The 15,782-nt window shown below is 46.3% G+C and overlaps 1 long non-coding RNA gene across 1 annotated transcript; it reads right to left on the bottom strand.

The window, feature by feature from the left end:
• Positions 1 to 109: 109 nt before the first annotated feature.
• On the bottom strand, positions 110 to 15,582 carry LOC121142390. The gene is made up of 5 exons (XR_005879406.1): positions 15,495 to 15,582; positions 13,561 to 13,703; positions 12,387 to 12,506; positions 5,497 to 5,658; positions 110 to 767 (listed from the first exon to the last, which is right to left on the bottom strand). It is a non-coding gene; the product is annotated as an uncharacterized LOC121142390 (long non-coding RNA).
• Positions 15,583 to 15,782: the final 200 nt, after the last annotated feature.

Here is a 15,782-nt window from a genome sequence, read left to right as displayed (position 1 = left end):
TGACTCCCGAAGAACATCTGAGGTTGTCCTCTCTTCACACATGTACACAAGCCCCCACACACACACACACACAGAGGGAAAAAGGAGAAATGTGGGGACCACAAAGATAATTTCGTGAAATAGTCTTAGCACCCCCATTTTATTGACATGGAAATTGAAGTACAAGAAGGTTCTCCAGTACAGTGAGGTGGTTTCTCATTGGCCTCTGAATGAGATCACCTGTCTTAGAAAATGGTGGAATAGTTCACACTCCAAAGAAGGATCAGAGGCTGCCTTAGCCCTTTGCCACCAAATGGACTACCATTTCTGAGAGAGAGAAACAAAGACCAGGGAAAATAAACAGCAGTGTCACCATCTCCATTGCCCACCGATCCTGTTTGTCACGGCAGACAAGCTCTTTGAAGAGATCCTGCAGATTATCACATGCGTATTGAGACACTATTCACTGGCACCTGTCCATAGACAAGGTAAGGTTCCCAACCAGCAGGGCCTGAGTAGTTCTAATGGAAGAAGATCAATAATACATCTCATAGCTTTATAAACATGGCTATACATAGAATGATTCAGATGATGCTCAGAGCACAGGAACATGGATGATTTATGTAAAATCTCAGCCCTGTGGTTGCACTCTAAGTTTCTCTTCAGCTTCCAATGGTTCATCAATAAGAGCACCAACTGATTAATAATGCAGTAAACACACTTTGAGTTCAGGCTCTTCAGGTTCCTTCCCTTAATTTCTTCCTTGGATGTCAGTTAAGAATTTCTATCTGTATGGAGAGATGGTTCAACAGTTAAGAGGGATTGTTGCTCTTGGAGAAGTGTGGTTCTCAGCACCCACACTGAGTGACTCACAACCAGGGGATCTGACGCCCTCTTCTGGTCTTCTCAGGCATATACACACAGGAGTGCACATAGACACACACACACATACACAGAGTGAGAGAGAGAGAGAGAGAGAGAGAGAGAGAGAGAGAGAGAGAGAGAGAGAGAGAGAGAGAGAGAGAGAGAAATGATACAATAAACCTTAAAATGGTCATCACTGGTGTTTCATTCCACTGGCCGGAGAGTAGTCATTGATGAGATGTGAGCATCACTCCTACGGCCGTAGTGTGAGAATGACTGAGGGGTTTTATAAATGGCAAATGTGATGGCAGAGAGCCAGCGGAACACAGGAGGAGGCACTTTGGAGGCTCTTTGAAAAGTTGTGAGAAAAATAGTGAGTCTGAGTGAAGCTGTCAAAATAAGACCCCCTTTCAGGAGGATCTGGGAGCCCTGGGAGGCAGCCCTCACAGTGGCCCTCAATAGTAAACAGAACTTGCAAATGATAAATAAGCAGAAAGAATGGGGTTAGAGGCTGCCTTGGGTCACTTGATGATTATCAGACACTGGTAAAACTATACATTTTATCATTATTTTCACTGGGAAGGAGAAAAACTTGCAACTAACAATTTATCTTTGTTCATTCATTGGAAGCAGGGTCTCATGTGGGCCAGGCTAGCCTCAAACTCTATGTATCCGAAGATCGTAAGTTCCTGATCCTCCTGCTTCTGCCTGCTGAGTGCTGGGCTCACATTTGCTTTCACCAGGCCTTGTATCAGGCTCTAGAAACACAGCGTTACAAAGCAGAAGTGGCCCCTGCCTTTTCCAGCTTATAAGAGAAGGGCCTGCAAAGCAAGTGAACAAAGAGATTCCAGAATTTCAAATCATATTAAATACTGTGAACGAATCAAACTGGGAGCAGAGGAAGGCTGAGAGGGCGGGGCTTCTGCAGCCTGAGTGAGGGGCGGGGCTTCTGCACCTGAGTGAGGGTGGGGCTTCTGCAGCCCGAGTGAGGGGCGGGGCTTCTGCAGCCTGAGTGCAAAGTCCTCTCTGAGGAAGTAGAAACTCACATATGACAACTGAAATGCCAGTTGCTGGTGAGCCAGGCAGGGAATTCAAATTTCTTCTAGGAAAACACAAAACAGTTGTCTCTTATTTCAGTAAGGCCTAACATTTTTGAAAGATACAGAATTGAAGCGGCACCTACAATAGAGCTCTTCAGCCCGGTTTGTTGCAAAACACACAGACCCTTTCCTGGAAAAACCTCAAGGGACAGAAACGTTTTCACTGAAGCAAATAAAGAAACACTGGGAAAAGACTTGAATGAAAGCAACCAAGTACCAGCATCAAGCTGAACAAAAAAGTCCCGCTTAAGGATGCTATGATTAGTTCCACCAGTGCCTACTCCTATGACATCCTCTGGTCTTCGAAGCTGGGCTTGTTCCCTGGAGTGGACATAGGACAGGAGATGAGGTTGCTCCACAGGCCCAGAAGGATACTAGGACCAGCTGGCAGAAAGAGGGTAGGGAAGAGCCTATTGTGTGTTCCAGAGTAGCCTTGACATCAGAGAAGTCAAAGTGTAAGACCTCAAGCATACAGAAAGGTGGGTAGTGGGGATGTGGGCACATCATGGAAGCCAGACTGTAGAAGCTATGCATGGTACCACTCAGGCAGGCGTGTCAGGAACATATCTCAGCAGCAGGGACCACAGCCCCGATATGGATTTGGAGATTTGGAGGCCAGTCTCTAGACTCAGTGGAAGACTGACGTGGGCACAGCAGAGCTTTCTCCTGAGAGCTGGGTCGTTCACCAGGGTGCCAGGACAGAGCCTCAGGGTAGTACAAGAAGAAGCAGTTAGCAGAATTACAGTGAGATGCAGATGAATAGAATCATTGCCTGTAATACAGTGCTGATACCTCAAACTGAAGAGGGACCAGTTGTGAGAGCTCTAGGCACCTCAACAAGCTGAGGTAGCAGATGGGGAGACCATTTTTATCATGGAGCTGGTCCAATGGTACTCTGAAATCACTCCTTTACCTATAGCCCTGGGGAGGTCACAGTTTGGAAACAAGGCTCAAGTTCCCCTGTCTACACCTTTAACCTGGTGGAATTTTTCACTACCATGAGTCAAGGCCCTTGTGGACACAACACTTGGTGACAAGGGTTTCCCCAAGGAGAAATATCTATGTCTGAAGTCTTTTAGGAATGTTTTTGTCTTGGGTTCTGTAGTCTAGCCAAAGTTGAAGGCCTTCCAGTGCTACCAAGCATCATGGAGACTCAGGACTGGATAGAAAGTTATGTTATATCTTCCTGGGATTGTCATTTAAGTGGGATGGGACATATTTAAAGGTATGCAGCATAAAATCCTGTATAGAGTATGAATGACTGGGTGAAGGTCAACTTGAAAAACTCCTAGATTTGGATAATGGCAATGCAACAGTTGCAATTCTGTAGCTACTATTTGCTAGGCTGAGGGCTGAAGTTTAATGAGTTCTGATTTCATCCAAACAGTAATCCCATGAGCTCATTAGTGAAGGGCACTCAAGCCAGTTAAAGATGGCGCCGAGGGGAAGTCAGGAGGGCAAGTCCTGAGATGTTTACAAAAAAGGGTGACTGGTTGCCAAGATTGAACCAGATGAGGTCACTGCATGAATGGCTCGTGTTCACTAGGTAAAGCGTAGGGTGCCTAGGCACATGATAGGCTGACTTTTAAAACCATTGGCTGGCCTTCCCCCACACACACACTCTGTGGGGAGGGGGTTTGCTTTAAAGGATGCTTGCTGTGGGGCAATAAATGAGTTCCTGCTTGACTAGACTCCCCACTGTGTCTGATTGTCTCCGGGATCCTGGGGAACAGGCCCAAATTTACCCTTCTTCACACCGAACTCAGCCTTCCACGGTAGGGCTAAGACCCTGCAATTAGACCTTCACAGATGAGGAAATTGATACTCAAGGAAGATCCAAACCTACACAGCTAGTACACATCATAGCCCATATCTATGCCTATGTTATATTTCTCTCAAGTATTTGTCGTATATTCTTAGGGAAAAAGAAAGCCAGAAAATTATACATGCACCATGCTTCAATGTGTAAAAGTAGATATTTATAAGAACAAAGGTTCTGGAGCAACAGGAATGAAAGCAGCTGTGTCTGTGTGGCAAGTCTGGGGGGGTGCTCTCCCTCTTTTTTGTGAGCTATTTTAGTATTACCATGTTATTTTTAAAATAAAAAATTTAATATATTTATATACAACCTTTGGACTAAATTTGGTGCTGCCCTGGGTGGCTGCCAGGAGCTGCCTTTCCCCATTTCCATAGAACTTATACTTGGGGACATTTTTCTTTGCTTGGGCTTTGACTGCCGCCCTTAAATGGAATAAGGTTAGCAAGAGCCACCATCCTGCATCCAGGCTGCGACTGTGACAGCAGAGGGTCGGCCAGCTGTGGACTCTGGAGATGGCTGGGCCCTGGAGCACATGTGGGAGGCTGACTTCCACCGCTGGTCTTACACACCTTCTGTGTGGTGAGTGTGGACAGCACCCCACTCTACAAGAGGCCAGGGTTTGGGGGCAGCCGTCAGCTGGGAGGACAGCAGTTGGAGAGAAGCCTGGCCTAAGCCAGCTCAGGGTTGATTGCGTTGTAAGGAAGAAGGGCTCAGTGTGGTAAGAGGGGAAAAGACTACTGTAGGAGCTCAGAGTATGGAGGCACGCCTTCAGGAAGAACTCTGAAGAGGAGGTTGTGCTTGGGATGACTTTGAAAGAGGAATAAGATTTTATTATGACAGGGAAAACCTTTGAGTGGAAGAAGACAGCACAGGTTTAACACACACACACACACCACACCACACCTCACCACACCTCACCACACCTCACCACACACACCACACCACACCTCACCACACCTCACCACACCACACCACACCACACATCACCACACCTCACCACACCACACCTCACCACACCACACCACACCTCACCACACCTCACCACACCACACCACACCACACATCACCACACCTCACCACACCTCACCACACCACACCTCACCACACCTCACCACACCTCACCACACACACCACACCACACCTCACCACACCTCACCACCCCTCACCACACCTCACCACACCACACCTCACCACACCACACCTCACCACACCACACACCTCACCACCCTTCACCACACCACACCACACACACCTCACCTCACCACACCTCACCACACCACACCTCACCACACACCATGCCCCAGCAGAACAGATGACAGAGCGGCAAGGTTTGCTTCAGAGTCTGGGAGCAATTCTGAGTGGAACTGAAGGAGATGGTGATGACTAGAAACTGACTTTCTCTGGGGACTGTAGGGAGCTGTGCTTCAGAGTGACTAGCGGCGACAGCATTTCAGACCCAGAGGCTGGGAGAGTGGCAGACAGGAGCTAGGGACAAAAGCAGCGCTCCAGTCATGGAGTGAGGGATGGGGGCAGAAGAAGACAAGTAGGAGGCTTTATGTTTCTGTGCTTATTTAGTCAATAAAACTGAATCCATGCACTTAGTCAACAAAAATTAGACGTGAGCTTGCCCTGTGCCTCACAGAGCACCACGACAGGGGGGTTGAGGATAAAAGCCATGGTGATCATTAAGTAACAAGAAGGTAATAGATACATTAGACCCCTTTTCAACCTCACCTCAGGTCCTTCCACTGTGGCTGTCTCCTGTTCCAGCTACCTGGATAGTGTGAGATTCAACCGCACACAGGAGCAACGGGATAGACTCCTACCCTCACCCGGAAGTTTTCCCATGACACAGCGGTAGGGTCGCATCGGGGCTGGTACCAACACATGGGCAACCTAAAAGTGTGGGAGTCAAAGCGGGATGAGCTATACCTTGACCGGTGGGAGACATACACCTCGACCGGTGGGAGACAGAAGCCATTACCACTCCCGTCCCACCACCCTGGCAATACTTACTCTGGCCCATAGGGCTTCTTAGGGGTGCAAGGCCTTTGGACTGGGCAGCCAGCCCCACTTGGACACAACCGGCCCAAGTGCAGCTTTCTACTGGCTTTACCTCTTTCCTACCCCTCTCCTTGACCCCACTCTTGTCTCTAGAGCTTCATACCCTAATGGTAAATCAACACACTAGCCTCCGCCTCGGCCTCTGTCCCAAGTGCTAGAGCCATTTGGAATCTCGTTCTTCTCAATATCCTGTAGTCTAGTGTTCAAGGCTGGAACAGCAATACCCCATTTCTAGAACAAGTATATATGCGCAGGTAAAAATGATGCTGACCTTTGAAGTATCTGCCCTACCTTTCCATAGATCTGTAGGGATTCTCCTGGCACTTTGTGTCAGTTTCTGTGAATGCGACTTTGCAGGAGTCTGTGTTGTACAGCAGTTAGGACAATGGAGGACTGGTAAGAGATGCCAGAAAACATTCACCATCTCAAAACTGTCCTCAACTCCCTGGGTTCTACAGTCTTCTGCTGCCTCATTTTATACGCAAGCTAGTTTTTTTTTAAATTGTGTTTTCATCATTTTTAATTACATGTATGATGTATGTCTGAACGTGAGCATGTGTATGTGTGAGTGCAGGTGGTGCCTATGGAAGCCAGAGAGGCATTGGATCCCTTGGGAGCCACTGAGGTGAGCCACCTATGTGGGTGCTGGGAAATGGGCTCAGGTTCTCTGGAAGAGCCAACTCCCAAGCCCCAACAGACTGGTTTCAGAAACGTTTCCTTCTGTGGCTTGTGTCTACTAAAGAAGCATGGGTGGAAACGTCCATGAAACACAGATGTATGCTCACTGTACTCATGCGGTGGTGATACAGGTTTCATCCAAACCTCGTTCCCAGCAGTGGATTCCTTCTTGGGAAATAGCTAAGCATGCTGCTATTGTCAAGCCTCAGTGGGATATCCTGCTCTCTCACATCTGCTTCCATACCGATAGCCCTCAGATGCTGTTTTTTTCTTTCTTCCTTTCTTTCTAATTTTCAGTTGGAAAGGGGAGGGGGGTATAAAAGGAGTCATTCTTCTCTACCCAGTTAATAAAAAGCATCACTCCTAAAATATTCTCAAAATTTTAGTTAAGTTAAAAATCACACACCCACACCACACCCCACTTATTGGGACTCTATCTTAACAATCATATCAGCCTTTAAGTATTTAAAAAGTATATTTACTTGTGTGTGTGTGTGTGTGTGTGTGTGTGTGTGTGTGTGTGTGTGTGTTAATAGGACAGTGAGGGAAAGTTGCTGTGCCACAGTGTGTGTATGGAGGTCTGATGACAACTTACGGGAGTCTGTTCTTTACAGTTCTTTCTGTCCACCATGTGGGTCTCGGGGATGGAACTCAGGCTTCAGCTTGGTGGTAAGGACTTTTACCGGCTGAGCCGTACACCCGCCTCTTGCCTGGAGGGTTTTCTGGAGGTGGAGAGTGACCGAGGTGAAGGTGGCTTTTGTCTCCCCGTGGCTCTGGCAGGAGGGCTGAGGGTGTGGAGGTGTTGAGTTCAGGATGGCCAGGGCTCTTCAGCTGGTGAGAGAGAGTGAGAGGGGCCCCCTGACAGCTGGCCCTGGGACCTGTCAGGGCGGAGATAGAATGACTCCGTGTCGCAGCCAAGCTTTCCAAGGGAGACACCTCTGGCTTCTCAAACACTGCTCTTTCTGCTTCCTCTCCCTGGCACCCACTTAGACCCTGCCATTCTAAGTCCCTCTTGCTTCTAACACTCCATCCACACCGCTGGCTTTGCTTTCCCACCCAGCAGAGCACTGGGTCATGGGCAACTGGGTTACATGCCCATGACTCACCAAGTAAACCCTACAAAGTCAGCACACCTGACATGTTTTATTGTCATCCTTTGTCCTTTGCCCAGGGGCCATAGGCTTCTGTATGGGAGGAGGGACACAGGGGGTACCAGCAATAAAAATGGAACTCTTATTTTCCAGAAATATCAGAACTTCTAGAACCTTGGGGCTGAGCAGTCATCAGGATTTAGTTCTCACTTGTGGGAGCTCCACCTTGTAGTTGCCCAGCTTCTTCCAAGCATTTGTGCCACCAGCACAGCGGGGTGCTCAGGCTGAGCTGTCCTGGCTTCACAAACCTGGCAGCAGAGTCCAGCTTTGGTCCTCACTTGACTTTCTATTTCCTCCTGTGAGACAGCGGAGCAGCAGCAATCTCCTTCATGGAGAGCATTCTTGTAATGTCCGATTCCATGGTGCCATGGCGGCCTAACAGACTCTAGTTACCCGTGTCATTTCCCTACTCATCTGCAGACAGCTTTTGAAAGACACATCTCAGTTTTTATTCTATTTTAATTTTTAGATAACAGGTTTTATTTTTCCTCCCCAGTTGAAATCTTGTTCCTAGAGTTTCATCCAGCACGAGTTGCCCAAAGTGACCTAGTAAGTATAAGTGAGTAGCAGAGCCGCAACCAGAGCCACAATCACTGCCCACGCCAGGCTCTCTGATTATAAACTGCTATTATTCCCACTTCACAAATTGAGACAGCAAAGTGGTTTTTTTCTAAAGCCTTAGAGCTAGTTGAGGCTGGGGGGTGGAGGCGGTTAGACTCTTGCGTCTCTTTCTACTCTGATGCTCTGGCCTATGATGGGTCCAGCTTTAATGATGTCCCTGCTTCTTCATCTCAGCAGGTCAGAGAGGGAGGGATTTGTAGATGAATGTAAACAGTGACCTGCTATAAGTTGTCTTCATCTCCCTACAGACATCTTTTTTTTTTTTTTCCGAGACAGGGTTTCTCTGTAGCTTTGGAGGCTGTCCTGGAACTCACTTTGTAGACCAGGCTGGCCTCGAACTCACAGAGATCCGCCTGCCTCTGCCTCCCGAGTGCTGGGATTAAAGGCGTGCGCCACCAACGCCCGGCCCTACAGACATCTTAATATGTGGAAGGAGGAGGCACTGGACCGACCATGACAAGCAAGTGTGCTGGGAACACCTTGGTTCTGAACTAAGTTCTGCATCAATACCACACATACGATCGGCAAGCCGAGAGCTGTCCTGTAGGGATGGGTAGCCCGAAGCTCGGGTGCCCACGTGGGAGCCTCCTCGGGGAACTGCCCCTGGACCGAATGCAGAAAAGAGGCACCCATGAGTCACCAAGGAAGACAAGCCACTGGAACAATACTCAGGCTCAAGTTTTTGTGATGAGTTCATAGCTCCGTATCTGTGTATATTCTTAGAGCCTAAAGCTTGAGCAAACCTCAAACAGAGCATGTATTTGGGTGCTGTGCACTGAAACAACAGAAAGTCTTGCCGTAAAGTCATAATAGTCCAGGGGAACATATTGTGTGGAATATGGTGGAAGGGCTAATGAAAGCTTGTGCTGGGGGAAAGTCACAGATAACATGAATTTCTTTCTTTCTTTTCTCTTCTGGTAACTCTGGGATTAGAAACAAGGGCCTTGTACATGCCAGGCAAGTATTCTACTGCTGAGTTGCATCCTAGCCCAGTGTGTGAACATTTTTAAAGCCATGGAGTGAGATTAGAGATGTGGTTTCAGTAGTTCCATTTCTAGCACTGAAAGAAATCTGCTGGACACATGAATTGTTCATCAAAAAAGGTGTGAAAAATATCCTGGAAGACACACTCTTAACTGTTAATAAAACACCCGAGGCCCCAAAAAAAAAAAAAACACCCGAGGAAAGCCAGTGCCTTAAGGTCATGAGTCACCAATGTCAAACAGTTAGAAAGAATTTAACTCAAGAAAAATCAGAGTAATGAAGTAATAGGAAAAGAAAAGAGACTTTAAATTTTCTGCTTCTTTTTCACACATGAAAAAAAAATCCTGAAATTTATATGGAAGAACAAAAGACCCCAAATTGCCAAAGCAACCTTAATTATTCAAGCACACAATCCTGCAGAAGATGTTTTCACCCAAACCACCACACATCCATCGGAAAAACAGCCTCTTGACCAAATGGTGCAGGGAAAACTGAATAGCCACTTGTAAAACAGTGAGGCAATAGATCCTATCTCTCACCCTATATTAAGTCAATTCAAACTGGATTAAAGACCTTACTTGTGAAGCTGAAAGTTTGAAACCTTTAGGGGAAAAGAGATAAAATACTATAAGATACGAACATAGCCAAGGACCTTCTTTTTTTTTTTGGTTTTCCGAGACAGGGTTTCTCTGTATTGTTTTGGAGGCTGTCCTGGAACTCACTCTGTAGACCAGGCTGGCCATGAACTCACAGAGATCCGACCTGCCTCTGCCTCCCAAGTGCTGGGATTAAAGGTGTGCGCCACCAACGTCCAGCTGTCAATGACCTTCTGAAAAGGGCTTCAGTGGTACAGGAAATGATACCAAGAACTGACAAATGAGACTGCATGAAACTTAAAAACTTCAGCATAACAAAGAAAATGTCTCTAGAGTGAAAAGTTGGCTTACAGAGGGGAAGACATCCTTGCCGGCTACACAGTCAAGGGATTAGTATGTAGACTATATTAAGAGCTCAAAAAATTAAATACCCATTAATTCCAATTAATAAATAGCTAATCTTAGTTGTCAACTTGACTGCATTGGAAAAAAACTAAAACCCAAGCTATTCAGCATTCCTGTAGGGGATTTTCTTATTGAAATAATTTGAAGCACAAAACCCACCCTAAATATGGGCTTCCATTCTGGAGGCAGCACACATAGAAGGACATAGAAGGAGGAAGCTTCGCTTTTGCCTGCTGCCCTCACTCTTACTGGCAAAACTGTCTATCCTGTGCTTCAGCCTGGATTAAATCCACCTTCTTCAGGATTCCAGTGTAGACAGAAGAACAGCAGTTCTCCAGGAATCTTCCAGACTCCAGAACCAGACTGGGACTGCAGAACCCGACCCATAGTCTGTACAACTACCAAGGTCTTAGCCTGTCTATCATAAGACAACCATTGTTGGACTACCTGGACCACATCCTGTCAGCCAGAAAATAAGACACACACACACAATCAATCAATCAATCAGTCAGTCAATCAAGTTCTGTTCCTTCAGAGAACCCTGATTAATAAAACTATCATCAATAAAACAAATGATACAGATGGTGGTGAAGATGTGGAGAAAGCCCTTATACACTATTGGTTTGAATGTAAACTAGTACACTCACCATGGAAATCAATGCAATGGTTCCTCAAAAAGTTAGAAATAGAATCACCATATGACCCAGCTACCTAACAATGGAGTAGATCCCTAAAGGAATCTAGGTCAGCTCACCATAGACGATATCTGATCATCCATGTTTATTATGACAATTTTCACAATAGCCAAGCTGTGGAATCAGTCTAGGCATCCATTAACAGGTGCATGGATAAAGAAAATGTGCTATAAACACAATGAGATTTACCTCAACCTATGAAAAAAGTGTAATTCTGCTATTTGGAGGTAAATGGATGCAGCTGGAGGTCATCGTATTAAGTGAAATAAGCCAGACTCAGAAAGACAACTGTTACATGTTTTCTCTCTACATGTAAAGCATGAGAGTGGAAGGGTGACTGCTTGGGAAGGGAGAAGGGAGGAGAGGGAGGACTGAGAGAGGAGAGTGTAATGGGAGGGTTATCCAGAAGGAATTTATCAAGTTTCCCTTATAGTTTGCTCTAGGAGATCCATAGTGAGTCTAACCATTTGTTGACTTTAAACAATTATATTATGTGTTTGTTGACAAATATATCTCTGTACCAAATTTGTGTCCCAGATCTACATAGGCCAGAAGAAGGCATTGGAACCTCTGGAACTGGAATTATAGATGGCTATTAGTTGCCACTGTGGCTCTGGGAATCATCCCCAAGTCCTCTGAAAGAGCAGTTATGTTCTTAACCCCTGATCCATCTCTCCAGCCTCAAATCCAATGACTCTTAAGGGTCATTGGTTATTTCTATGACCCTGATGCTCTTCACTGTAACTATGCCCACTCTGCCTCTGGTGGCCAAGCACTGTCATAGCATCTAGACCCACCTATGAAACCAAGGAGTCCATTTCAATAGCATCATCTCCACCCCCACCTTCAATCTAAAAATCCTGGCCACAGCTCTATCTGTATAGTATGCAGACAGCAGCAGTAGGTGGGCTGCTGTCATTGAACTGCTTAAGGGGTAACCCCGAGGGACTCTAGAGAAGGGAAATCCTTCCATTGTGCAGAGCTTGGAGTGGACTTGTCAAATACATTTTATCTAGAAAGAGAATGACTTGAGAACTGGATCTAAGCCAATTCATTGACAATAGCTTGGAAGAATAACTGAAAGGTCTGTGACAAAGACTTTTGAGGAAACAGTATATGAATGCTTGTAATGGGTCCAGGATGTAAAAATCGGTTTGTTCCATGAGAATGCTCTCTCAAAAGTGTCCACAGTGTGCGAGGCCCTCATACAGTGAACAGGATGTCTTGTTTTAAGAAGTGTAGTCTTTTTCCTACTCACCCAAATATCTTCTCAATGAGAGTATGAGAATACTGGGATTGAGTGACAGGTCCAACAACAGGGACATTCCAATAGATACAGGTTAACCTGGCCGCGTCACTGCTGAGAACACAACATCCTTGAGCAGTAACTAACCTTAAACCTTCCATATGACACTGCAGCCTAAAGGTACCTCTTGTTCCATGTGCCCAGGAGGCTGATTGTGACGGATCCTTTATCATGGAGGAGATAATTTGGTTATTGGAGTAGATGTACATCGGATGCAGATTTGCTTTCTCTGTTCACTATGCTTCTGTGAAATACATCATAAGTAGGCTTAATAAATGTCCAACTTCATGGTCAGTAGCGCACAAGATTCTTTTAGACATCAGCCTTGATGCTTTCTTTCTTTCCCCCTTATTCATATACTTCTCTCAAGGTACTGGGGACTGCTCAAAGGCCAACAGAAGCCACGGGCTTGAATACAAAAACCATAATTAAAGTAATATTTTTCATAGCCTATGACCTTGCATGTAACAGGAAGCTAGTTTCTTATATTTATTTTCAGTTTGCACGTGTGTGTGTGTGTGTGTGTGTGTGTGTGTGTGTTAAGCATGCACACACACATGCAGGTGCCAACAGTAACCAGAAGAGGTGTCAGGTACCCTGGTGCTGGCGTTACAGACAGTTATGAACCACCCAATATAGATTCTGAGATTCTACAAGATTCTCTTGTGGAAGAGGAGCAATGGCTCTTAACTGCTGAGCCTTTTCTTCAGCCCCCAAACTGGATTTTAATAGTTCATGATTGCATAAACATAATTTACATCTTAACTCCCATCATTCTTCTAGCTCCAAAATATCACCTTTTTCTTTATCACCTTTCAATATCACCCCATCACCTTTCACTTTATTAATAGAGCACTATACCCATACCATCTCAGCAATATTTCAAAGAATGTCTATGATTTATATATATATAATCCCACTGTGTGTCAAAGACTTTGTCATTCTTATTACGATGTCCCACCACTGAGACCAGTGTTTAGCACGTTTAAGGCACCAAATGAATGAACAGAACTAACACAAGCCATTTGATCTGTGAATGAGTGTAACAAGGCTCGAGGGCTGCCCGTGACAGACAGCAGATGACCTTCATGTCATTACTCTTATAGGATGGCACATCGAAAAACTGGGTGGTCCTGATGTGAGCCTAGAATCAGGAAAAGCAGAGCTTACGCAGTGTGGCATGGGTGATGAGGTAGAGCTTGCTGAGTGAATGCAGTTGGGTTGGGCAGCCACACCAGTGCCGATCACTGAGAAGAGGGAACTCTCAAAGCAGATACGGTCCATCCCTCTATACTCACGGACACGCTTTCCTTCATCCCGGCATGGGGAAGACTGTCTTAGTTAGACACGAGGGGAAGAAGGCAGCATGAGGCAAACTACTCTGGCTTTGACCTACAGTCTTTTTCCATCTTTGCCAAGGGTGGATCGGGGCTGGCTCCATCTAAAGGTAAAAATAAAACCTGAGGCTGACATTGTTTGTCAGGAGCGGTATCTAAGGGCTGTTCAATTTCTGAAAGCAAAGAGTATTCCGTAGGACATGTTCAAGAGCAGACTGGGTATGGTTGGCAGCAGTGAAGGCTTCCCGTTGTGGCTTCTTGAAATCATCCCAACCAAACCTATACCAGCCTGCCCTCACGTGCAGCATGCCCTCACATGTAGCACGTCCCCGGTCCCCGTCATGGCTCTCTTGGGTTTCTGCACCACCTCCAGCCCCATACAGATCCACAGGACCACCACCCTTTGGCTTAAGGATCTCAGAGTTTCTCAAAGTAAAACAGCAAACAACTGTTCTACCCATGAACAAGCAGTGAAATTTCAAGGCCCCAGAGCAAGATACCTAGTCCCTGTGTCTCTGTGCCTCTCGAGATGCCTGTCTAGAGAGCAAATAGAACAAAGACTCCTGCTTTCGTGCATTTTTGCAGCAAAAAGAAATTGATATGGGTGATTGCATTCAAAGCCCTTTTGCAGCAGAGAAATTTTTCAAATGCATTACCCCATAAACTCATATATAGACCCCCTCAAGCTGAGCAGAAGTGATTGGATTAGAGGCAGAGGGGGGTGTATGGCTGAGGCTCGCCCACTTTGTTCCATGCTTTCTCCCTTGGGAGCTTGCAAAAGCTATAATGGTCTCTCTGTCATAGCTCAGAGCAGTGTGAGGCCCACAGAGCCTAGGAGGATGGAATATATTGAACTTAAAGGGACGAGACCAAGGTGAGCATTGGAGTCTGCGTATGTCTGCACCCGAGTGCAGTGACTGACATCATGTCAAATTGCCTCAGCTGAGTGGCCTTCAGGGCCAGGAACCAAGGCAAGGCCAAAAACCATGAGTAGTTTGGTTTGACCAAAAAGTCCCCAAATGTTTCCAGTGTGAGCATCAGTAGAAAGCTCTGTAATGGAGCCAGCCAACTGATCCTTGAAAGACAGCCCAGGAAGCTTGGGTGTGATCCAATAGGCCACAAGGAACCACTGCAACTCTTCGTCCCACAGAAGCAGCCAAAAGCCTTTGTCTGTGCTAATATGGAGCCTTCTCTAAAGGGACACACATCTGAACTATAGAAACCTTTAGCGGGTGCTTCCTGCTGGCTCTTGAATGCTTCCCCTCCCCCGTCTCAGTCTTGGTACCCGATCCTCCTAAAATGCATCACTATGCTTTTGCATCCACCCCCTATCATCCAAAATGAGTCCATCCGCACCCTGATGCCTCTGCGAGCTTCCTGGAAAAACAAACCTAGCATACTGTGACACCTTCTCCTTCAACTCCTTCCCTGGATCTTCATGGAACAAAGTCAAAAACGCCTACAATTGGGCTCAGTTGGTAGAGTTTGTGCCTAGCTTGCTAGATGCCCTGAGTCTGATCCCTAGCATGTAGCACACTCCTATAATGCCAGCACTCTGGAGGGGGAGGCAGGGAGACCAGAAGTTAATGTCATCCTTGGCTAATGAGGAGTTCAAGGCCAGCTTGGGGTACATGAGATCCTGTCTAACAGAGAAAGGAAGAAAGGATGAAAGGAAGACAGACCCATACTTGCTTTCCCCAGCTTACTCTATGGATTTCACCCTAACTCTGTCCTTCACTACACGCATGGTTAATACCATTAACTTAACAAGATCTAAAATAACCTAGGAAATAAGGGTGTATCTGTGATGAGGGAAGACACAGCCTGAATGGTGATGGCACCATTCTATGGGCTGGGGTCCCAGAAGAATACATAGGAGAGTTGAAGTTGAGTACCAGCATCCAAGTTCTGCTTCTTCACGTCAGACACACAGTGACCAGCTGCCTCGCTCTCCCCGCCATGGTGAATAGCATCTTCTCAGACTGTGCTCCAAAGGGAACCCTCCCTCAAGTTGCTTTTGTCAGGCATTTGATGACAACAATGAGGGGTGTGGCTAACATGCTATGATGCTCTTGCTGCTCCTAGCTCTGTCTCACTCAGGCTGCATCCACACCTGACTTCTCCCTCTTCAGACTCCTCCCCTCTCCGAGCCTGTGTAGAAGACTATCAATTTTTAAAACACA

The sequence above is a fragment of the Mesocricetus auratus genome, unplaced genomic scaffold, assembly GCF_017639785.1.
Source record: "Mesocricetus auratus isolate SY011 unplaced genomic scaffold, BCM_Maur_2.0 Super-Scaffold_100009, whole genome shotgun sequence".
NCBI lineage: Eukaryota > Metazoa > Chordata > Mammalia > Rodentia > Cricetidae > Mesocricetus > Mesocricetus auratus.
This window is presented reverse-complemented; position numbering and strand designations above follow the sequence as displayed.